Source organism: Gopherus evgoodei, chromosome 1, assembly GCF_007399415.2.
Source record: "Gopherus evgoodei ecotype Sinaloan lineage chromosome 1, rGopEvg1_v1.p, whole genome shotgun sequence".
Lineage (NCBI taxonomy): Eukaryota > Metazoa > Chordata > Testudines > Testudinidae > Gopherus > Gopherus evgoodei.
The window spans coordinates 177640716-177667179 of NC_044322.1; positions in this window are offsets into that span (position 1 = coordinate 177640716).

Consider the following 26464-nt stretch of genomic DNA (forward strand, 5'->3'; position numbering starts at 1 on the left):
TCCTCCCCTACAGCAGAGATGGAGAAGCCTCATACCTATAAGGCTGGGAGGTCTGCTGCCACCATTGTCAATAGGAAACATAGGGTAGTGGTGGTTGGAGACTCCCTGCTGAGGGGGAAGGAGGCGCCCATCTGTTGCCCTGACATTACATCTCGGGAGGTACGCTGCAGGCTGGGGGCCCATATCCAAGACATTACAGAGGCATTGTAGAGGATTATCCAGCCCTCTGACTACTACCCCATGCTACTCATCCAAGTGGGCACAAATGATACTGCGAGGTGTGACACTGAGCAGATCAAGAGTGACTACAGGGCTCTGGGAGTACAGGTGAAGGAGTTTGGAGCACAGGTGGTAGTCTCTTCAATTCTTCCTGTCAAAGGTAGGTGCCTGGGCAGAGACAGGGCATTGTGGAGGTGAATGCCTGGCTCTGAAGATGGTGTTGCCAGGAGGGCTTTGGCTTCCTCTACCATGGGCTGCTATTCCAGGAAGGACTGCTAGGCAGAGATGGTGTTCATCTTTTGAGGAGGGGAAAGACCCTATTTGGACACAGACTGGCTAACCTAGTGAGGAGGGCTTTAAATTATGTTTGGCGGGGCCATGTGAGCAAAGCTCACAGGTGCATGGAGACCTGGGAGATGGGTTGTAAATAGGAGGGAGCGTGGGTTATAATGGCAGAGAGAAAGGAGGGCCAGGGCAAAACTGGGAGGCAAGATCAAACAGTATCTTAGATGCCTATACACAAATGAAAGACATATGGGTAATAAGCAGGAAGTACTGGAAAAGTAATAAATAAATACAACTATGACATTGTTGGCATCACCAAAACTTGGTGGGATAATACACATGACTAGAATGCTGGTATGGATGGGTACAGCTTGCTCAGGAAGGATAGATGGGGAAAAGGGAGGCGGTGTTGCCTTGTATATTAATAATGTACACACTTGGACTGAAGTGGAGATGGACATAGGAGACAGAAGTATTGAGAGTCTCTGGGTTAGGCTAAAAGAGGTTAAAAAAAAAAACCAGGGTGATGTAATGCTAGAAGTCTACTACAAGTAACAAAATCATCCAAAGCCCAAGATTTGGTGGTGATGGGAGACTTCAACTATCCAGATATATGTTGGGAAAATAACACAGCGGGACACAGACTATCCAATAAGTTCTTGGATTGCATTGCAGACAACTTTTTATTTCAGAAGGTTGAAAAAGCTACTGGGGGGAAGCTGTTCTAGATTTGCTTTTAACAAATAGGGAGGAACTCACTGAGAATTTGAAAGTGGAAGCCAGCTTGGATGAAAGTGATCATGAAATCATAGAGTTCACAATTCTAAGGAAGGGTAGAAGGGAGTACAGCAAAATAGAGACAATGGATTTCAGGAAGGCAGATTTTAGTAAGCTCAGAGAGCTGATAGGTAAGGTCCCATGGGAGTCAAGACTGAGGGGGGGAAAAACAACTAAGGAGAGTGGCAGTATTTCAAAGGGACACTATTAAGGGCCCCAAATCAAGCTATTCTGCTGGTAAGGAAAGATTTGAAAATGTGGCAAAAGACCAGCTTGGCTTAACCATGAGATCTTGCATGAGCTTAAAAAAAAAAAAGTCATAAAAAATGGAAACTCGGACAAATTACAAAGGATGAATATAGGCAAACAACACAGGAATGTAGGGGCAAGATTAGAAAGGCAAAGGCACAAAATGAGGTCAAACTAGCTACAAGAATAAAGGGAAACAAGACTTTTTTTATCAATACATTAGAAGCAAGAGGAACACCAAGGACAGGGTAGGCCTACTGCTCAGTGAGGACTAAGAAACAGTAACAGGGAACTTGGAAATGGCAGAGATGCTCAATGACTTCTTTGTTTCGGTCTTCACTGAGAAGTCTGAAGGAATGCCTAACATAGTGAAAGCTAATGGGAAAGAGGGTAGGTTTGGAAGATAAAATTAAAAAAAGAGCAAGTTAAAAATCACTTGGAAAAGTTAGATGTCTGCAAGTCACCAGGGCCTGTGAAATGCATCCTAGAATACTCAAGGAGTTAATAGAGGAGGTATCTGAGCCTCTAGCTATTATCTTTGGAAAGTCATGGGAAAGGGAGAGATTCCAGAAGACTGGAAAAGGGCAAATATAGTGCCCATCTATAAAAAAGGAAATAAAAACAACCCAGGAAACTACAGACCAGTTAGTTTAACTTCTGTGCCAGGGAAGATAATGGCGCAAGTAATTAAGGAAAATCATCTGCAAACACTTGGAAGGTGGTAAGGTGATAGGGAATAGCCAGTATGGATTTGTAAGGAACAAATTGTGTCAAACCAATCTGATAGCTTTCTTTGATAGGATAACGAGCCTTGTGGGTAAGGGAGATGCGGTGGATGTGGTATACCTAGACTTTAGTAAGGCATTTGATACAGTCTCGCAAGATATCCTTATCGATTAAACTAGACAAACACAACTTAGATGGGGCTACTATAAGGTGGGTGCATAACTGGCTGGATAACCATACTCAGAGTAGTTATTAATAGTTCCCAATCCTGTTGGAAAGGTATAACAAGTGGGGTTCCGCAGGAGTCTGTTTTGAGACTGGCTCTGTTCAATATCCTCATCAACGACTTAGATATTGGCATAGAAAGCATGCTTATTAAGTTTGCACATGATACCAAACTGGGGGGTTGCAACTGCTTTGGAGGATAAGGTCATCATTCAAAATGATCTGGACAAATTGGAGAAATGGTCTGAGGTAAACAGGATGAAGACAAATGCAAAGTGCTCCACTTAGGAAGGAACAATCAGTTTCACACATACAGAATGGGAAGAGATTGTCTAGGAAGAAGTATGGCAGAAAGGGATCTAGGGACTATAGTGGACCACAAGCTAAATAAGTCAACAATGTGATGCTGTTGCAAAAAAAAAAAAAAGCAAACATGATTCTGGGATTCATTAACAGGCGTGCTGTGAGCAAGATACAAGAAGTCTTTCTTCCGCTCTACTCTTGCGCTGATTAGGCCTCAACTGGAATATTGTGTCCATTTCCGGGCACCACATTTCAAGAAAGATGTGGAGAAATTGGAGACGGTCCAGAGAAGAGCAACAAGGATGATTAAAGGTCTAGAGAACATAACCTATGAAGGAAGGCTGAAATAATTGGGTTTGTTTAGTTTGGAAAAGAAGACTAAGAGGGGACAGGATAAAATATCAGCTATCTAAAAAAGTGTCATAAGGAGGCGAGAGAAAACTTATTCATCTTAGCCTCTAAGGATAGAACAAGAAGCAATGGGCTTAAACTGCAGCAAGGGAGGTTTAGGTTAGACATTAGGAAAAAGTTCGTAACTATCATGGTGGTTAAACACTGGAATAAACTGCCTAGGGAGGTTGTGGAATCTCCATCTCTGGAGATATTTAAGAGTAGGTTAGATAAATGTCTATCAGGGATGGTCTAGACAGTATTTGGTCTCGCCATGAGGGCAGGGGATTGGACTCTATGACCTCTCAAGATCCCTTCCAGCCCTAGATTCTATGAATCTATAATTTCTCTGTACTTTAATGAGAGTGAATGGAGTTTTAAGAGACCATTTACATTTTGATATTATTGGCTCTGCTGTGAGCATAACATCTATGGCTCAAAACAAAGTAGAAAGGTAAGTATTTTTTTGTTGTACCATGCTTCCACTGAGGTAAGTGAGAGATTTGCCGCTGCCTTGAAAGGGAGAAAGATTAGGTCCAAAGCTTGGGAAGTAGAAATTAAAATAAAGAGCCTAAAACATAGCCAAAAATGTTCTCTCTCTAAATAAGTCTACTTAAAGATTCACTCTTTTTAGCTCGGAAATTGTATTTCTAGATGTATGTGATAGATGTCACTGAACTTTTCCTAATACACACAAGACATATTCACAGGCCTACTTAACCTCATGGCACTCTCTCTCAGGTTGTCCAAAGATTCAAATATTCTGGATGGAAATGACAAAAAACTTGCAGGAAACTTGTGAGAGCCATCATTGTAGCCTCCTGTTTTAATAAAGTATTAAATATTAACAGACATGAAACTCTACAAATCAGATCGCACAAGTCTTTCTTTGCTGACTCTGTCAGGCAAGTACATTCTGCTAATATGGATAAATGAAATATCCCTGATGCTGATGAATTGGATGCCCCTGAAGAAGGAAAGTCTTTCATTTGAGTGAATGTGAATGAATGCATGATTTTAAGAGAGTCTTTTATTTTTTTTATGAGAAATAAGACACCACTTGTGAAAATGGAAAGAAAAGCAGGAAGAGTTAACTTGCTAATAAACTATTTGTATGGATGCTTACATAGAGTAAATTTCCCCTTCTTTCCCCCTTGTAACCTGAGTGAACAGGTCTATAGAAGGAACTAGGTTGGGCATAGGAACCCAAAATATGAACATGAGTTGGAGCTGCTCCTCATAACTGCTATTCCAGTCTCAGAACTAGAGTAGAGGTCATGAAATCCAATGTACTACCTGTCCTGGAGTTCATGGACACTAAATCCATGTTATTGTGGCCGCTATGACTGCACCCTTACATTATCAAACAACACTTCGTTCACTAAAAAAGCTTACATAAAAAAAAAAATCAGCCAACTCTCATGGCAATTCATACCAATCCTGTTATGAATACAATATATTTTTAAAACATGAAACTCTGCTTTTCTGAGTAATATTTACACTTTACAACCTCTGGAGTCTAGACCAGTGGTTCTCAACGTTTCCAGATTACTGTAGCCATTTCAAGAGTCTGCTTTGTCTTTGTACCCAAAGTTACACCTCACTTAAACTATTTCCATACAAAATCAGGCATAAAAATACACAAGTGTCACAGCACACTATTACTGAAAAATTGCAGACTTTCTCATTTTTACTATATAATTATAAAATAAATCAATTGGAATATAAATATTGTACTTACATTTCAATGCATAGTTTATACTGCTCTATATACAAGTCATTGTCTCTATGAAATTTTAGTTTGTACTGACTTTGCTAGTGCTTTTTATGTAGCCCATTGAAAAACTAGGCAAATATCTAAATGAATTGATATACGCTCTGGAAGACCTCAGCATATGCGCAGAGGTACATATACCCCTGGTTGAGAATCACTGGTCTAGACCATCTGTTTGGACGTGCAAAGCACAAGAAAAGTTTAAATAAGTAACTTACCCTTTTTAGTGCATTAGCATAGAGATATACAAATTAGCAGAAATCAGGCTTTTTAAAATGTATACTAAATTTTGAAAGTGATTCATTGTTAAGTAACAGATCTTTTATCCCCGTTTGATACAGTCACACATGCACTGTACTGAATTGCACCTATTTTTTGTATCTTTTAATCTTTTCAGTTGGAATTTACTTTGTGTCCACGAAAATCAGAATAGTTTCCATTTCAATTATTTACCTTTGAATGCTCAAAACTCTGATGCAAAGGGCATGAGTCATCACTGGGTAGTCTTTGACGTGACATAACATAAGCTTAATAGTCAGTCTTTGCCCATTGCACCATATGAAATAATATGCCATTAATGTTATATTACTATTGTTAACTGTGATCGATATAACGTGCGTTTTCCAATGTCATTGATATGCGCAGCCTTCAATAGCAACCAATTACACTGTTCTTCAGAAATGATGAAGTAAAATTGTAGGAGATGAGAAAAAGAAAGTGACTGAGAAAAGGATACATATTTGTCAAGTCTTTTCAGCAGGAAAGTATGTAGCTGTTGTCCTGAAATCATTATAGTCCATGTGATGTCTTACATTGGCACTAGAATCAAGTAATCTTTTAGTAAAAAGATAAACTTATCAGCAACAATTTGAACAGTAGGATAACGCTAAACAAAAAGAACTCCCTCTCAGGCTCATGGAGACCATTCTTTACCTTGACCTGCCACATTTGGCTGGTATACTATTTCAAAACTTCTTGTTGAATTTTAATCTCTCTTTTCCTCAGATTCACCAAATAACAAACAGAACATGTTTTTGAGTGACAATAGTGTTATTACTAACAGACTGTACATAAATAGAACATTATTATTAATTTGTATAGTGGTGGCTCCAGAGGCCACAATCAGGGACTGACTCCTCATTGTGCTTGGCTCTGAGCACATAGATAATGAAAGGCTGGTCTCTCCCTCAAAGAGCTTTCCACCTAGGTGGATTTCCATCCTCAAGCACCATGTTATGCTGAAGCTGTGTATTTCTGCAGCCTGGGGCTACTGTTATGTATTTCAGTTAATTTTAAATTGACCAGAGTGGAAGGTTCTTGTTATTTAACATTTTCTACTTTTTTATAACATTTTTAAAAGGATGCATCTGACCCTATATTTGGGCTGTTTCTAGGACATGTTAATACAAATCATGTATAAATAGTGGTGTAGTGAGGCTGAGTGGCCTCCCTCTGAGTGGGAGAGCATTACATACTCCTTGGGGGACAGAGCCTAGATTGCCCCACCCCCCTCGCCAGAAGGACTAGGTTGTGCCTGGAAGTATAAAAGGCCAACCCTGCAGCTCAATTGTGGGAGCGCCTGCAATGGAGGATAACGCTCAGCCTGTTCTCCAGAGGCCCTGAGAGGAACCTATGCCTGGCTGTTCCCAACCCCCAGGTGTGGATGACAACTGGCCCGGAGTACTGTCTGCAGTTTACCCCAAAAAGCTGGAAGAGGCCTGAAGGCCGCAGGTACCAAACCCTGGGGAGGCAGGAAGTAGCCTAGGGGTAGCCACGGAGCAGCCGGCTGCAGAGCCCGGCGTGGCTCAGTCGCCGTGTTGCAGTTGGATCCCCACCAACACAGGGGCAGCCAGTCCTGCCCCTCCCAGGGCCCTGGACTGGGATGCAGTGGAGTAGGGTGGGCCCACGTCCCCCTGCCACCCTACCCTGGGCGGCTGACCCCCTACACAGTGCAAGGAGGCTCTAACCCAAGACAGGAGCTCCCCTATCATTCACCTTAGAGACAGTTTGCTGGCTGCCTGAGCTCCACCCAAGCCCCAGACAGCACTGATAGACTGTAGTTAAGGGCTGACAACGTGAGCTACCCCAATCCAGGCTACAACATGGTACTAACTATTTATCACAGTCCTTTTGGGGCTTTTGCCTATCTTATCGACTCTGGTCCTGACCCACAGGACTAGCCTGAGTGGCCTCCCTCCAACCGAGAGAGCAGGGGAACATTACACGTAGGTTTGTCCACATGCTATTAAAAGCAAAAAAATATATTTGGGTCCTCATCCTGCGAGTTACTGCGTGATGCACAGCAGTGTAAAGTTATTGTGCTGTAGCACAAACACAGGTGGAGGCTTTGTGAGAGAAGAAGTAAAGTTAGCTAGCTGAGCCAAAGCTGAAATATTGAAATGAAATATAAAATTTTGAAACTTTTTATGGGATGGAACATTTAAAAAAAATCAAATTATACTTACAACTCCCATAGGACAAAGTAGTGGATCAGGAATACACATGGGAGAAAATCAACTCAGACTGAAATGTAATGTTTAGTTTCAGGTTGACAAACTGGCAAAATGTTTTATGTGAAATGAAATCTTTCACTGAGATTTTCCTCATGGAATATTCTGCCCAAATGAATCTTTTTCCATGGAAATTTTTGATTTGGACAAAACCCCATTTTCTGACAGGGAAAAGTACATTTTTTTTTAAATAGCCCTAGTTTGGATCCCAAAGATCCAAATGTGGAACACAATGTATGATGAAGACCCATTATGAAGGATGACAATAAAAATTATTCACATAAGAAACTGAATTGCTGTGGGATTTAGTGTAAGTAACTCTTTCTATAACCTTAGTTCTTTTTATTACAGATAGTTTTCAATAATAAAAGTGAGTGAACACTAAGTTTGTGTTGAACTTTAACTTTAAACTGTGGGATATTTGACAGGTACAGTCTCTGCCAGTTCCCAATCTGAGCTTAAATATATTTTTTTAAACAAATCCTGATTTGGGGTCCAGAATGTATTTGATAGACTCATAACTTGCACCACTATCAAATTTGTCTAACTTTTCCTCTTAATGTTCCCTGGAACTGCTGCTAGATGCTGAAATAATTCTGAAGACATAGTTCATGTTTCAGTAGTATTCAGTGGAGATGTTTTGTCACTCATCTCTGTTTTCCTTTCTTGGTTTATTCTTGTCCAGAAGTTATGTGAAAAGTGCCTGCTATTTCACTTGAGGACTCCATCACTTCAGGAAACCTGACCCTAATCAGTACCCTTTTCACATATCCCCTCCTGTGATAATTCCTCTTTATCCTCCTCCTCCACCAACTACTTTCTGTTGCATAGCTCCGTACATAACAGTTCCCCAAGTGCATTTACTCTGCGTCAGGGCATGAAAATAAGTAAAATGTTGCATTTAAAATACAACTCTATGATAGATGCCAAGCCATGTTCAAGTCTGTCAAATGTTTTGGCAAACTGTGTATCTAATTCAGTGCTCAACATCCAACATCCCAATGGGGAAACATCATCAGCTAAGAAAAGCTCTGACTTCCTCAATGACTGTTGAGTGATCACTTTATGGAAGTTTTGAGACCACGTGCATAATTATGGTAATTTAGCTCAGCCGAGCTAAGCTAGCACTAGGATCACAACAAGTTTTCTCTAAAGCAGCAGCAAGTACTGGCTCTATTTCCTCTTCTAAGTTCCAGACTAGGAGATGAAGCGAACTGTCACATCCTTCTTAAAAATTATTTTAAAAAAGAAAAATCATAGTCTATTTCTACTAAATCAAATGGCTGCAAATGGAAGCAAGCCTGTAGGATGCTTCCATGACAGGTATATAAAAGCTATCCTGATCACAGACAAGCTCGGGGTGCAGCAGGGATCATGGGGATGACATACAATGAAAATGGGCAGTTGTCACCAAGGTATTTGAAATGGATGGCAGTTTCATTGCTGTAGTAACAACACAGACTGAAAAAGGGAGGAAGGAAGTTACAGGTTACACTGTCTTGGTTGAAGGCAGAAAGAGGATGGTCTTGTAGTTAAGACACTGATCTGGGACTCAGGACAGGAGATCTATGGTCATTCCCAGACCCTGCTACAGACTTCCTGCATGTCCTTGAGCAAATCACTTATTCTCTCTCTACTTCAGTTCTACATAAGTAAAATGGAGATAATAATGCTTTGTCCACTCTTTAAGATAGTAAATTCTTGGTTTCAGCTGAAACTTTTCTTTCAGCAAAACATGAAGCCGCACTGAAAGCTTTTGAGAATTCGTGCTGGTTTTGCCAAATTGTTTCAGCTGAAAAAAAAATTCTCAAAAAGTCAAAATGTTTTGTTTTAGAAATTTCTTTCAATTCAATTTTTTAAAATAAAAAAATATAAACACTCAACATCAATATGAAACACTTATTTTTAGGGCAAACAAAATGGTTTGTTTGACCCATAATTATTTTTTTTCTTTTGAATTGGTGGAAATTCCCCACCAAGTTGTTTTCAGGCTAATCCCAAACAATCTGCCTCCCCTCACACACACACAAATTGCCAGCAAACCCAAAAAATGATTATTTGCACAGCTCTAGTCCTGATCTAGATGATACCACAACACACACCATATAATAATACTACTAATTAATACGGATACATTAATACTATAGACACATCATTAAATTGAACACTCTATGAGTGTCTAGACTGGGTTTACGTAGTGATATCTTTTTGCCTCTTTTGCCATTAGCAGTTTGTGTCTTTACAGCATTTCACGTGGAACTACTGCAGCTGAGAAGCAGGCAGAGCAACAGAGCAGAGCTGTCTCCCCTTCTAAATTTCATCTGCAGATTAATCTAAATCTCCACTTTCCTGTCTGAAAGAGGAAACCATCTGCTTCCTTCTCCCACTTCTATTGGCTAGTAATTAGTTTTCTGACCTGTCTTTCAGTGGGACATCATGAACCATAGGGAAGTTTTGCCAAATTCCCTAGCTGTCAGATAGGATGGCATGAACAGTCCATACTATTTTGTATTTGTCCTGGAAGCTGAAAAATGGCAATATTTGTGGTATTCATATGACTATTCAATATTCACACATCTCTAAGTAAATCATAGTCATTTGCCTGTCTAATTTCTTCCCACACTACTTAATCAGATGGGCTGAAAAGATAAATATTTATATAGTATTGTATAGTACTTTTTTTGTACAGATAAATGCCTTCAGCCTAAGCCATTCAGGTTCAGAAAAGACTGAAACAGTAAGGTCTTGGCACATGCTAAGTGTGACATATATAAATTGACAATGTGTTAAGCGCAATGGAAATGAATTAGATAATATGCTTAGATCACTTAGAGCTTATGTAAAGTGTTACTGTCAGGTTAAAGTGTAGTTCTACTCTGAAAAGTGTCTAGAAATAGCACTGAGGTGTTCCACGTTCACTGTGTTTCAATGATTCCATAACATAATGGCTCAGTTTACAGGAAACAGATTTTTTTTTCCTAAACCAGCCCTGTAAACTCAGCCTAGGGTCTGAAAATCAATCCAAGTTCTCTCCTTCTCATGCATTGTCACTAGGAATCAAGATTCTATCTGGTCACATTATGTCCTAAATTACACCTGTACAACATGATTGCCTCCAGATAACACCCTCAGGATTATCTCTGGAAACTCATCCACCATCTCTAGGGTTGCACAGGCAGGGGCGGCTCTAGGGATTTTGCCGCTCCAAGCACGGCAGGCAGGCTGCCTCCGGCGGCTTGCCTGCGGAGGGTCTGCTGGTCCTGCGGCTTCGGTGGACCTGTGGGAGGTCCACTGAAGCCACGGGACCAGCGGACCCTCCGCAGGCAAGCCGCTGGAGGCAGCCTGCCTGCCGCCCTCGCAGCACCGGCAGAGCACCCACCCCCCCCGTGGCTTGCTGCCCCAAGCACGTGCTTGGCGTGCTGGGGCCTGGAGCTGCCCCTGTGCACAGGTCTGCAATTATGATTGCACAGGTGTAAATGGGGGGAAATTTTGGCCTGAAAAAAAAACCCATATTGTGATGGTGATGAGGCATGAGCCAGAAGGAACCCAGCTTGACTTTTAGATCCCAGCAGGGGTGGCTCTAGGGATTTTGCCTCCCCAAGCACAGCAGGCAGGCTGCCTCCGGTGGTTTGCCTGAGGAGGGTGCGATGGTCCCACGGCTTCAGCGGACCTCCTGCAGGCATGCCTGCGGGAGTTCCTCCGAAGCTGCAGAACCAGTGGAGCCTCCGCAGGCAAACCGGGGAAGGCAGCCTGCCTGCCACCCTCGTGGTGCCAGCAGAGCACCCCCTGCTGCCCGAAGCACGGCGCTTGGTGTGCTGGGGCCTGGAGCCACCCCTAGATCCCAGGATCAGTTGGGAGGACTGGCAGTTGTAAAAACAAAAGAAAGCACCTTTTTACTTGTGAACTGAGTATATGTGGTCTGACAATCACCAATACACAATAAGCACAGAAGCCTGAAATCAGTGGATGTTGGCAAGATCACAGATGTCCACCTACATAAAGACAATTGCAGCATCAGAGCCTTAAATACTACCCTGATTGGGTATGCTAGAAAACCCTGAAATAGGCAGTTACTACTGGAAAGAATAAACAGAAATAAATGGAGATCAGTGGAAATGAATAGATCAGGAAGATTACATTTTTGGGATCACTTCAGCGATTTTAATACTTCTTCTTTTAAAAGTAAATTTGAATATAGAGCCTGTTCCAAATGGCCTGTTCTGTTGGAAAATGCTAATTCAACAGAATGAAAATGTTTCATAGGAACACATCAATCCTTCTGAAACTTTTGAAGGAAATGAGACAGAGAGGAAGGCTAGCTTACCCATCAGCCAGCCACCTCCCCAGAAACCCATCAGGTAAGTGCTACAGAGCCAGGGCTTCAAGGCTCCCCATCAGGTGACCTGCCATGGAATGGGGCTCCCCAGACAGCCCAGGGAGGAACCAGAGTTAGCTGTACCAGGTGCCAGCTGATAAATTCAGTTTTGCGTCTCCTGAAATAGAATTTTTCACAATTTTTCCTCCCAGAGACCCCTCCTTCCCCCCAATTTGGGATGAAAGTTGTAGAAATCAAATATTTTGGGGGGTCTCCCTTTTTTTAAGGAGAAGCCCCACGCCTCAGTGGAAATTCTTTCTTATATAAACAGCCAGGTGAGGAGCTAGCAGCTTGCTGTTGCTAGTACCAGCAGTTTTCAAAAGTTCAGGGGTAGTGTATGTAGTAAACTGTGTCCCTCAAAGGAATCTGGTAACAGTGATCCAGAGAGAAATCATCCCACTTCTCCATTAGATGTAAAACTAGCTAGAGCTGGAATAGAGGCGCTGTCCTAGCAAGGTATAAGAACCATCTGTGAAATCACAGAGAGTTAAACAGGGGTAGCTCAGGGCAAGCTGCGTACATAGATACTGGCTGTTCAGCTCCCCCTTACAGCCTAGTGAAGGCACCTATGTGCCTGCAGAGATGCCAACTTTCACAATATTTGATCTTTCTTTAAATCCCCAGTTCCTGGGGTCCTGTAATTACACAAGAATCTCAGCTTTAAAAAAAAAACCAGATATTTCTAGCTTTTTTGGTTCTGAAGAAAATCTTGAAAATGTGACCAGTTGGCACTCTGAAGGTCCAAAAACCAAAAGGCAAAAAAATACCCCAAGTTGTATCTCATTATTGTTAAGCCAATCTCAGCTGATTGGGGGGGGGGGGAATGGTGACTCATGACTTCTGAGTGGTGAGTTAGCAATTCTGTGCCTGCCTGAGTTTCCTCCCAACAGTCCGCTGATAGCCTAGAGCCCTACACTATGACTGTTCCCCTTAGTCCGTATCCAGTGTGGGTGATTCCAAGCAGATTAGAGAGAGTGGGTGGGAGAGGGAGCAGATTAAAAGGTCATTGGGAAGAGAATTCAGGCAGGCAAGGAGTTCTCACTAAGCTGTGCTGGGGGAGTATGAAGAGCTTGGAGGCTGGACTCAGCATATGAAGCTGTCTCTGAATTCTACAATAGCTTTCTTCCTATTTTCCCCAGATCTCTTTACAAATTTATCCTGCTCCATCTTACCCCTCTTAGATTCATACCTATTGGTATAGTGATAAATATAGACCTTTATATTCATGATGCTTGTGATGGGGTGTATGCTTCCCACTGCTGATGAAGAGTTAATTGGAGCTGACATGTTTAATTAAGGTGACTGGTTGCACATGGTGGATAGGCCAAGCACAATTAAAGATGAGGCTCAGCTGGGGAGGAGCTGAGTGATGCTATAAAGTGGAGAAGCTTGACACAGGAGGAAGTTTGGTGGGGCTGGGCTACGCTACGCTACGCTACGCTACAGAGGCAGGTGACACTGGGTGAAGAGCAGCAGAGAATCTGGAGGCTAAATGGACACCTTGATAAGATAGAAAATTGTCTGACCAAAAAAGAAAGCACTTGTGAAAATAAAGAGGAGATTAATCGAGTGGGGGAATGGATATAAAGGATTGGTAGGGGAGACTAGAAGCAGATTCAGATAGTGATATAGGTAAAAAAGTAAAGCTAAGAAAAGAAATAAGCCAAAATCTTATATTGTAAGATCACTAACTAAGGACATAAGAATAGGTGATGTTAACCCTGTGAAACTACCTGGCTAGATTTAAAGAAAAAACAAAGAGGATATATTAAGAGTCAGAAGGTTTCAAGATGGGGATCTTTTAGTTGAATGTAAAATCAAAAATCAGACTGATAAACTGCTAACAACCGTAACTTTAGGGAAAGTTCAAATAAGTTGCCAGCTATCAAAATATTTGACTGAAACAAAGGGGATGATATATGGGGTACCATTGTAACTGACCAATGAGCAGACAACCAAATTCACAGTAGAGGACAGTGTGTTAATAAGTAAGCAGCTATTTAGTAAACAAGGAGTAGAAAACAAGCCATCGACAGCTGAATGGATTACATTTAATGGAAAGACTCCACCTGATAAAGTAATACTAGGGAATTAGATATTTAGAAACAAGCCTTATATCTTCTCCCATCACCCAAGGTGTTATAAATGCCAGCATTGAGTATGTAGCATATGTTTCTAAAGCAGAGGTGGGCAAACTATGGCCCGCAGGCCCCTCCTGCCTGGCTTCTGGCCTGGAAGGCTAGTCCCTGGCCCCTTCCCTGCTGTAGTCACTCCTCGCAGCCTCAGCTTGCCCCGCCAGCAGTGCAATGCTCTGGGTGGCAAGGCTGCAGAGCTGCAACCTGACCTGGTGCTCTGTGCTGCACAGTGGCATGGCTGGCTGCAGCCGGGAAATACAGCTGTCTATCCCAGTGCTCTGGGAGGAATGGCTGTAGCGTCACCAGCCACCAGTGCTCCAGGCAGCATGGTAAGGGGGCAGGGAGAGGGGGGGTTGGATAGAGGACGGGGAGTTCGGGGTGGTGGTTGGGGTGTGGCTAGGGGTCAGGGTGGTTAGAGGGCAGGGAACATGGGGGCAGGAATCCTGAGGGGGGCAGTCAAGAAGGAGATGGGGGGTTGGATGGGGCGGCAGGGGGCAGTCAGGGAGAAAGGGTGGTTGGATTGGGCAGAGGTCTTGGGGGTCAGTCAGGAATAAAATGAGAGGTTGGATGGGGCAATGGGGGGCAGTCAGAGGTGCGGGAGTCCAGGAGTGGTCAGGAGACAGGGAGGGTTGGATGGGGCAGAAGTCCGGGGGGGGCTGTCAGTGGGCGAGAAGCAGCGGGGTTTGGATAAGGGGCATTGACTGGGCCACGTCTGGCTGTTTGGGTAGGCCCTCAGGACAAAAAGTTTGCCCTCCCCTGTTCTAAAGGAAAAATTAGACATGGTGAATGTGGAGGAGAGCATTCCTATGAAAACTGTATAGAAAGTCAAGTGTAGTAGCTGCTGTGGGGATTGAAGTCTAGCGTATAAAAATGTATTGTGGCAAGACAGGCTAAGGAGATATAAAAGACAAAAATTGTTAACAACATATCTTATGTCAAAGCTGTTTTGAGAGTTTCAAAACATCAGGAAGAAAATGAAGAGAAAATCAGCCCAGGAAAAGGGGAACTGTAGATATAGCCTCCCTCTGTATAGAATGATAAACACTGCAGAAGGAACAGGTGATGATATATTAATAGTGAAAAAGAGAGGTTCATTGCATTTATGACAGAAGTGATAAATTGAACATTACAGACAGGGAAAAGCAAAAAAAATGAAAATTATAGCAAGGGGAGCAAAAAAATACTCATGTTAGCAATCTGTCAATGGATCATATTCATGCAATTGTGAATGAGGTGAAATATGATTACTATGGGAATCACAATCTTTTGTTGGAATGTGCACAGTTTGATGGCACATAGTCAAGAATTAAAAGAAAATATACTGAAAAAGAGAATTAAACCAGATATCATATGTAGCTAGAAACATAGCTGGTTGAAAAGCTCGCTAGGTAAAGAAGATGTTTGTACTTTCTTATGGGAAAGATTAAACTACAGAGAAGTAAATCTCAGAGATAATACTGTTGAGATCTCAAAGCAGCAGATAAATCTTTCTTTAAGTATTTATAATATTTATAACCCATGTGGAAAATTAGAATACTTGGAATTACAAGAAATAGTGAAGAATGCTAAAAAAAAATATTTTATGTGGTGACCTAAACAGTCATCATAAGTTAAGGGGAAGTAGGACAATTGATAATAATGGTACATGTCTGGAGACATTCCTAGACAAATACAATCTAGGGATTTTAAATGATGGCACCCCAACTAGATTTAATGCAGCAGATGGTAGGTTTGCTTACTTAGACCTAGGAATTATAATAGCAGATACTGCATGCAAATGCAACTGGGAAATATATAAGAAAGAAAGAGAATAATGTGAGATAATTTCCCCAAACTTATTACTTTTCAAGGACACGGTAAAGTTGAAGGTAATGGAAAAATTATCCACCTAGAATTTTAAGGAAGTTAACTGGGCACTATTTACAAGTAAATGTACAGAATTTGTGAATGATAATTGTGTGAGTGATGGTGTAGAGAATTTCAATGACAGAGTAATAAAGGGGATAATAGCAGCAGCTACTGTAGCAATACATAAGATATACATAAGATACTCCACTACTGAAAGTTCACCTCTTTGGCAGAAATAGGATACAAAATGGCAATTAAAAAAAGAACAAAGCCTATAAGAGAGCAAAAACTACAATGACTAGTAAAGATCTAATGAAGTATTAAAAAAAAATAAATAAGGCAATAGAAAGAGAATTGTAGGAAGTGTTATGGGAGGTTGGTTGAACCAGAACATCAGAAATATACAAATTAGAAATAGATAGAAGTTCTGATATTGAGAAAGCAAAAGTTTTAGCAAAAACTTTTCAAGGAGTAAGTAATGATTGAAATCAAAGTTCAGTTTTCTGCCAGATTAAGACAATTCTTGAGGAGACACAAACTATTATGCACCTGGGGAAAATATCAAGATACCATATTAAATGAAAGGTTTTATATGCAGAACTTGAGAAAGCTATTGATATCAGCAAAAATGTGTCCCTAGAGAAAGATAATATATGAAATATAATGTTTATATATCTTCCTGAAAGCAGTTTGAGGATTATTTAGGAGTTATACCATGCTCTATGGGAACAAGGAGTGGCATACGCGGTAGAAATCACAACAAGAAAATCAGGCACACTTCACAAAACTGGATTCTGATAGACCAATTGCCTTTATGTCCTGTCTGGGCAAAATTATGGAGAAAATGGTGAATGAACGATTTGGTTGTCTATTTGAAAAACAATGGCATTATAGATAAGGTGAAGAGTGATTTTAGGAGAAAAAGATGCACCATCAATCAAACTGTTAAGTTGGAAAGTGAAATACAAAAAAGCATGAGAAACAGAGGTTTCACGATAGCTGTCTTTCTAGATATTAAAAAAAGCATATGGTATGTAATAGAGCAGTGATTGGCAACCTTTGACCCGCGGCCCATCAAAGAAATCCGCTGGCAGGCCAGGACAATTTGTTTACCTGCAGGTTCGGCCGATCCAGGCCAAAGGTTGCTGATCCCTGCTATAGAGGGAAGGCTTGTTGTGCAAAGTAGGTACAATAGGGATAAGGGGAAGACTTTGGAAAGATCATATAGCCTGTTTTAAAGATAAATGTAAAAGATGGATCAACCTGCTTAAAAGTAATCCTTGGACTAATTGGGGGGTTGATAAGAAATCATTGCTGACACTATACAGAGACTTAGACCAGTTATTGACTATGGCTGCCAAGTTTCTGGGTCAGCATCAAAATCGGAACTTAAAAACTAGATTTAATGAGTGGATGAGCACCATGAGTTGCATGCAGTGCATTTATTGCAACATTCATATGCGCTACAGATATCTTCTAGTGAAATGCCAGTTACACTATGAATAAAACTACTGAACCTAACTTTCTGGGCCAAAGTTAATGGGAACTGCAATGATGAAAGTAGCAAACAAATATATGAGGATTTGGGGAAATTCAGTAGGTGAATTATAGGACATGCCATTCGAGTTGAAGAGTTGGGGCAGGAATTAGAGAAGGTACCTTATCTCTTTAGTATTCTGGATCCGACACAGCTACAATTATACTGCATGCAACGATGCAGGATATGAAAGACAAGGAAATGATAAAAAAAAAAAAAAGTCAAAACTTTCAATCATGGAAAAATTAGCTATGAATAGAAAGGCACATGTTTAAATGTGGATTTAGATTTCTTTTATGAATTTAAGGATAAAAAGGAGATGAGGTATAAAAAATGAAATGTGCCAGTATCTAGATGAAAAGTGGAGTTGTTTTTACATACAGATATATACAGACAGATCCAAATAAGAGAAAAAAAAAGCAGGAAATATAGGGACAGCATATTGCACATCAAAATTAGGAATTAGTACACCTAAAAGAATATCCAATTTTGTCGCTGTCATGACAGATGAATTAGTAGCAATAATGCTAGCATAAAACTGTATCTGGGCTGTATTCCCGGCAGCAGTGGTGTGTGTGTGTCTCTCTCTCTCTCTCTTTTTTTTTTTTTTTTTTTTACTCAGTATCAGGCCTTATGGTAATAAAAGAGTGTGTATCTGTATGTAGAAGTGATTTAATCAATGAAATTGTATTTCTAGTAGCAGAGTTAGTACAGATGGGTATACATCTAGCATTAGCCTGGATCCCAGCACATATGGGGATAACAGGAAATGAAATGGTGGACAAAGCAGCTAAAAATGCTGTACAAAAGGGAAAGATTGACATAGAAATATCCTTGGGTAAACAGGAATCAAAAGCATAATACAGAAAAATTTAAAAGAGGGGGCACAAAATTTGGATCAACAAAAAAATACGTTTTTTGCACTGTTCCCTAGAGATAAGCATAACAACATACTTCAGGGCCCATATAAGAAAAAATGAAGTGATTTTGTTTAGAGTACTGAGTGGCTGCTGCCATTATGGTTTAAACAAATATCTTTTTTGAGATAGGGACATGCTAGTGTGGTGGAGCAAACTCTGGTGGTGAGCCTGACAAATGGGCAGGATCTAGACTTCCAAGCAGAAAGCCCCAGGAGGCGTTCAACTGAGAAACAGAGAAGGATGAAAGGTCAAGCCTAAGGAAGGCAGAAATTAGTCTGTTTGTATTTCTGGGTTTGGAATTTTGTTTGGGGGAGAGGAGGATCCAGGGGAGAGCCCTGGGAGCCTTGATCTTGAGAGAAGAGTGAACCAGGCAGATGGTGTGGAGAAGGCCTGAAAATAGGCTATTGTAGGAAGAAATCCAGGGAGGTACAAGGAAGTAGTCTAATAGAGCACACCTTGGTGGCTGGCTATAGGGTCCCTGGACTGATACCCAGTCTAGTGGGAGGGCCTAGGTACTGGACACTAGGAAAGGTGTCATGAGGCCTCTGAGAAGGGGGGAAGTATGATAGAAAGCTCTGAGCAAAGTATAGATACCACAGGGTCCAGAGTTGAGGGCTGATGACCAGATGTAAGGATTGGGCCTATTATTTGTTGGACGACTTGTTACACCAGAAGGGGCGGAACTAAAACACGACATGCCTGGAGGGCCAAGTCACAGGAAAAGAGGCCACAACAGGACCAGAGCAACCAGTAACAGGAGGTGCTAAAAAGAAAAAAGCAACTATACTCTGACCACCCAAGTCCTTCCTTCTACAATGCTCAATTCAAATATCTGCTCAGTGCTCAGATATGACCATTTTTACATCAATTCAGTCTCACCATTTTATGGCATTTCACACTCTTTCTTTTAAGTGTTGATGTTTTACTATTATAGCTACAGCTCCTGGAGTCATGATTATGCGAGAATCACAGCTATCATTTTTAAAAGAGTAAGCTTCTAGCCTAATGATTGTGGGGGAAAAAAGCTAGGAACTGTAACTCTTAAACATCAGAAACTCAAAGGCAAATCAAAAGAACCTCAATGTTGTTGTTTTACAATTTTTATGATTTGTTTTTAAGTCAATCTCATGGGTTTTTGGGTGCCTCACTCATGATTTTTAAATGCTTGGAGCTGGCAATGTTGCAACGTTGTGCTTAGTTTTGTATAATACATATAAAAAGATAGACCTGCTCTAAGCAGTTTACAGCCTAAGCCCTGATCCTATAATCTACTTTGTGCAAGCAGACAATGAGGCTCTGCATAAATGCAGAGGTCTGCCCATGCAGAGCAGTTTGCTGGGTTGGGACCTAAAAGATAGAGATATGAGTTGGGAGGTACAGGGAAACTCAGAGGCTGCTATGGGTAATTGTATTTGTTTATATTACCTTTTCCATTAGCACCACCTTCCAAGCAATCTTTTCATCTAACCAATCATTCTTTATAACTCTGTAAATCCCATTAATAAAATATAGAGATAAATTTCTTGGTACTAAAACAAGAGTTTTCTCTCTGGTAATACACAAGGTATTAATTCTGCAGGGATAAGTTAAAAGAGATGCTTCTGCCTAGTCATTTGGAAAATTTTCAAAGGATTCTTAGTATCTTTAAAGTCTGACCCTCAGTGCTTCATAAAAGCAAATTTTGTTGGCTCACTGTACAAATCACGTTCAGAATATTATCCTACAGTATATTTCAATTAATTCTATTATCAGGCCTAATCGCTTAGCTGGTGAAAAGTTTGTGTTTGATATATATCAGAGTATTTTATTGACTTGCACTTTAAACTTTGATACATTTATCCTTTTAAGTGACACTGTAAGTAATCAGTAATAAGATTTCAAATGAAAAAGCTCTTCATTGGCACTTTTGGAAAAGCAGGAAAAAGCAATGCCTAAAATCTTGGCACTAGCAGCCTAACAGTTATGAAATTTAAGTTAAATTAATCAGGCAAAGTAACTGTAGAGCAAAATCTCTTCATTGTTTTTACCGTAAGGGAGTTAATTGGTTGCTGAAGTCCCTAGCTCAAATTCTGCCTTTTGTCAAAAGTGATAGTCAGTTTCATCACCTTACAGTAACTGGACACTTTCTCATTCATATTCCCCCAGAAAACCACACAACTGGTCACAATTCAGTGTAACTGGAGGTGTTGCCAGTGGTGCTGGAACAATTTGTATAGTGGGGGTGCTGAGAGCCACTGAATCAAACTCTAAACCATGTATATGATGAAAACCACTTCAAGCTGAAGGACGCTGCAGCTCCCCTGCACTCTTACTTCCAGCACCTATGGGTTTTGCTCAAAAGAGGATCATCTCTGTATCAGCAGGAACAGCATAGGCCAGGAGTGAACATTGTCAGAGTTCATTGTATGGGCAACTTATGTTAACAGCAGTCTGAAAAACTAGAACTTCAGGGCTTTTGAACAGTGATTGTTAGCCTTTCATTTATTCGTCCATGTTTCTAACTTGTAAATTGGATATATGGATGGTGTTTTATATATAGTATACAAACAGCTATATTTTTGTCTGGCATCTTTCATGCAAACTATATCGCAAATGCTTTCTAGAATTATTTTTGTTACAAATTTAAAATAAAAATAAGCACAGAATGAGATTAAGAGCAGAGCTATGCAAGAAATTTTTGATGAAAGACATTTTGTTGGAAAATGGCAATTTATCAAAACAGATTTTTTTCCTGTGGAAGATGGTTTCAACAAAACTTTCATCAGGATGGCTGTGTAAGCCTGGGATGGAACTCCAAGGAGGGAAGAAAGAGAAGGGAAGGGAACATCTGTCTAGAATAGCCAATAGCTTGGTGGTTAGGGCATGCTCCAAGGAGATAGGACACCTGGGTTCAAGTTGCAGCTCAGAATGAGGCAAAACTACAACTTAAACCTAGATTTCCATAGCCCCTGCATCCCATGTTATTGACATAACCATCAGACTATTGGTGGTGTGGGTGCTCCTGCCCTTACATTTTTCATGAAATTTTTCAAAAAGTCTCAGTTTCATGCTACTGTAGAATGGGAACTTTTTTGAAATTGCAAAAATTCTCATGGAATGGGAAAACCACTTCCACCTTGCTGTAATTAAGAGTTGCAGTGTATGCAAGGGGAGAGGAGGATCTATTTTCAGCTGAGATATAACGGTTTATAATTCAGACACAGGAATGTTGTTCCAGGTGGCTCCCTCTGTTCTGAAGAGGACTTGGCCATGTCTTGACTAGAATTTTAGAAGGTCTGACATCATCTACCATCACATCTGTAGATCCTAGTCCAGACAAGGCCTAAAATAATGGAGCTAAAGTTAATGTAGCTTTTACCTGTGTCAATTACATAGATTTTCACATTGTTTTATGAGTCATGTCTCTTGGCATCAGTTTCTCTTTCCCTCTAATTTCTTCCTGAATTTTTCTCCTCCTCTTCTTCTCCCCTCTTTGTCCTTTTTTCATTCACTGCTGTCTTTGAGCTTCATCCTATATGCCATTTGAAGCCTATGGAAAGACTAAGGAATAGTTCAGTGGTGAATGATGGCAGTGTGACATGAGAGGTACTATAACACTTTGAATTCCTTCCTATCTCCTTTTCTTCCTCTGCTGCTGCTCAATGGACAGTTCATTATTGAGTGGTGGGATTATGACATCAATCTTCATATTCTTACTCTTTTATCTCCCTCTCCCTCCTTGTCCTCAGTTCATTTGCATATTGCATCCTATGGTTTGACACAATGTGAACTAACTGGGGATGGAATTTTACATAGATAAATGGGTATAGATAGGTAAATGTTGTTGGCCACGGCTATGAGATACTGGAGAAATATTACTATTGAATATCCCTAGTCTACAACTGTTTGAACTGCTCCACATTTCAGGTTCTCTGTGACTATAGCTCTTGAGGACACTGAAGCTCATAGTTCAAAAACAAGAGAGGAAGGATAGCTCAGGGGTTTGAGCATTGGCCTACTAAACCCAGGGTTGTGAGTTCAATCCTTGAGGGGGCCATTAAGGGAACTGGGGTAAAAATCTGGGGATGGTCCTGCTTGGAGCAGGGGGTTGGACTAGATGACCTCCTGAGGTCCCTTCTAACCCTAATAGTCTATGATTCTATGATATAGCTTATCTACATTGTCCAAACTCTGTGGTACTATGGAAGCATCTTTGGATATCAGGTAGGAATAGTACCATGTAAAAGAGATTCATGTCCTGTGAGAAGAGCTATGTTGTTGTTGTTTGTGAAAAATTAAGTTCCTGAACCTGAGTTTGTGTTTGTGTGTACATGTAAAGTGAACAAATATCTCTTTATTCAAATTTTATATGGCTGGTACTATAATAAGGAAAAGCTAATATATCATGTGTCAATAGAGGAATACAAGAATGTTTGTTTCAATTCACACAGCAATAAAGAAATGTTTTGTCACTATTATTAAACACTTCCCCTAAATATAATCCTACTAATATTAACTGATGCCCATCTCCTAACAGTGATACAATATAAAAACTGATAAGTAACATTCAGCAGTTATATTTTGTTTTCCATATGAAGAGATCCAATCTTTTTGCTAACATTAAATAAACTTCTCTACACCTTTTTGTGATGAGAATTACTGTATGTGTTTTATGGAGAGGGAAACTGAGTCACAAAAATGAGGTCAAGATGTGTGCTTGATGTGAGATGTCTAGGGTCTAATTGAAAGAAGTGCTGAATACCTGCATCTCCCAGTGACTAGGAGTGAAATATGATTGCCTTTTGGAAGTTAGTGGGAGACTTGCCTATTGACTTCACTTGGACCAGGCTATCATCTTAGGTGTCTTAAGGTAGGCCCTTGTCATGGTTACAAGGCTAGCTTCACCTCAGCTCTCTTTGTAGTTGTCAAGAACCTAGCCTGCAGCACAACCAGTCTCCTGGCAATCTAAGGAGTACAGCTGGCTCAGATAGAGGCTGTTGGCCTGTGCCACCTGACAGGTTGCAGGAGTCAGCAGCTTGATACCTAAGCTTGGGTAGCAGCAGTTCAGTGGCTGCTCAGTGCATTCCCAGCCTGTAGCTAAGCTTGGTGCTGTCCTTCCCTCCTCTGTCTGTAGCCTTGCTCCTAGCTTCTTTCAGAACCTACACTACACCTTCTGACAGCAAGTCAGAAACCAAAGCCCAGGCCAAAGGGTTAACCAAATATCCAGCTATAACCCAGACCCTTGGTTTTGCTCCTGAACCCACCACATTTGGACTCTGCTCTAAGTGGTAGATTGGACTCTTGGTCCCACCACCAGGCAGACTGCTCATGACTCAGTTGCTGACAGGAGTCACGCTGACTTTGCTCCCCTTTAGGTGTTTGGCCTCTTGCACTTGTCTGTCACAGAGGAGAATCTCATGATTGTTCCACTCTTAGACTAGGACTGAACCACTGAGTCCCATGTGTGCTAACTGGTTATCACCCTGCAAGTTTAACTGGATTTCAGGCACCTGGTTTTTTATACCAAGTCTCCCTGCTTAGCTCAGCGCAATTCAGTTTCACTCCTCACCACCAGCATTTAACCACTCAGATTTCAAACAGCGGGGCTGATAAAAGCTTCAAGGTCAGAGCCTCATGTCCTTTACCACAGCACCAACAAACAGACCAGGGCTTATGACCCAGCTATACAGCCTGTACACAGAGCTCAAACAAATAGCCCACAGGTGGACCAAATGCACCACTCACCAAGACTCAGCCCAGAGTCCTCCAAAATTCTGTTAGCTGCCTCTATTTGCAGCCAGCTTCACTTACATATATAGTTATCTGGAGAGAGAGCTCTTCAGTGGACAGGCATAGCCACAGTCAGCAGTTAAGCGATCAGCAAATGAGGAAGACATAAATTTATGTGAATGAAATTGGGATTAAGTTTCACAGGTGCCAAGCCATAGAAGCTGTGCCACAAACTGCATGGCCAGCAGCCATGGAAATTGACTTTCTGCTGAATAAGATGGTAAGTGAGCATTGCTGCTGAAGCAGGCTCACTGAACACCACACTAGATCATATTTTACACTGTCAATGCTGGTTTTTGCATACTTTAGACAAAACCATAAATTTCTCCCGTCAGGTCCCTATATGCTGTCTGATTATGTAGTTAATACAGGTTGGCTGTCTCTAATTTAAAAAAGGATGCAAGGATTATTTCTTCAAATGCAAGCTGACAGTCTCTGGCAAAGGTTGAGGCACCTGTGCATCAGAGAATGAAGGGCATCTACATATGAATGGATAATTATCCGAGAGAGTGAAAACACTACTTTTCTTTCATAGCTGAAATGGCTTCATCCTTTTCAGAATAATCTGTTTGGAAAATAATTAGCATAAAAGAGAAGGAGTTTTGATAAGTAACTTTGTTTATAATTATAGTAATTTTTTTGTATAATTTATCTTTCACTTCTACCCATATTTTATGTCTCAGTTTTCTCTTTCAATCATAAAAACTGGTATTAAATTTTAGATTAAAGCTATTTAGCTGTAGGCAATCTCTCTAAACAAAGTTCTTCTATATATGTTAACAGCAGACTTAACACAGCCTGGCTGTTAGGATTATTTCTTTCCAGCTCTCTGAATTTGTCTTTTCTTATAATAAATTGCATAGATTTGTTAGTCTGTACATCAGAAAGTGTCTAGAAATATCAAAAGTAACAAAATAACACAAAGGGAATGTTTTTCAGTTGTCTGTTTCTGTATTACTTAGTATTTTTTAACTTTAATCTAAACTAAAATGCCATAATTCAAAGGGACCAACAACTGAGTATAGAAATCATCAGATTGTTACCCTATCAGTTCTCAACAGTAAAGAAGAGCCTTTCTGACTGAGCTCTCAAATATATGGGGACTGATTCTCAGTTACTGTAAATGGGCATATCCCTGTGCTTTCAAATACCCAGAGGGCATGTTGTACTGTGTCTGTTCTGCCTTCAAAACTCATAATGTCCTCATTTGCTATACTTCTTACCCATTTTCCTTTCTGTAGGCAGACATTCAGTTGAGACACTTAATAAGAAACCTTTTTTTTTTTTTTTTTTAAAGTCTTGTGTAAAGGTCACTTGAAAGGGAAAAATTCTGTGTGTATATGTAAATAATACTGTCCACATCATTTCAAAGATAGTTTGTGTTTGACAACTTCCCTCCCTTACTATCAAGGAATCAGGGACTATGCCAAGCTAAGTGAATCTATATACCTCAACGGTGTTAAAGTGTTTTTATTGTTCAACAAGAGAATTTAACAAAAGTTGTTTGATTTTCATTCTCTGCTTTTCTATCTCACATTGTGTGTGTTATCTAGAGTTGTTTAAAATTCAGAATTCTTGTTTTATAGGGTTTTGCATGAAAATTGCTACCAGGTCATTGCAGGGCATCTCCTGCCCCTCTTCATGAATTCAGAAGACTCTCTGCTAGTAGGACTAGTTCCACTGTGTGTGAGGAGGTTGGCAGGATTTCAAGATTGCACAGAGGGATTGCATTCCTCGTTGGGATAGAACTCAGTTTGCATGGTCACACGTGGAATAGTGCAGGGTTTCTCAAATAGGGGTTGCCGCTTGTGTAGGGAAAACTCCTGGCGGACCGAGCCAGTGTGTTTACCTACCCTGTCCTCAGGTCCAGCTGATCGCGGCTCCCACTGGCCACGGATCACTTCTCTGGGCAAAGGGGAGCTGCTGGAAGCGGCAGCCAGTACATCCCTCAGCCCGCACCACTTCCAGCAGTTCCCATGGCCCAAAGCAGTGATCCACGGCCAGTGGGAGCCGTGATTGGCTGGACCTGCAGATAGAGCAGGTAAACACACCCGCCCGGTGCTCCAGGGGCTTTCCTGACACAAGCGGCGACCCCTGTTTGAGAAACCCTGGAGTAGTGGAACTGGAAGATCCACCTTTATACAAATCCTCTTGAATGAAATGTTGGTCCCATTGAGGTGAATGGCAAACTCCCATACAGTGAAGCCAGGATTCACCCCTACCGTTTCTATCTTGTATATGTCAGGGTGGAGGAGTGTTGGTTTTCAAGTCTTAGCTATTAGCCAGGTGCAGACTCCATGAAATGGTTTCATTCCCACTTTGCTGCTGATGGAAGAGATCCCCAGTTGCCAGGCCAATTATTCTGGATGGACATGGTGGACTGGAGACAGACTTGTACCTTTGTGTATTTCCCATCACCCAA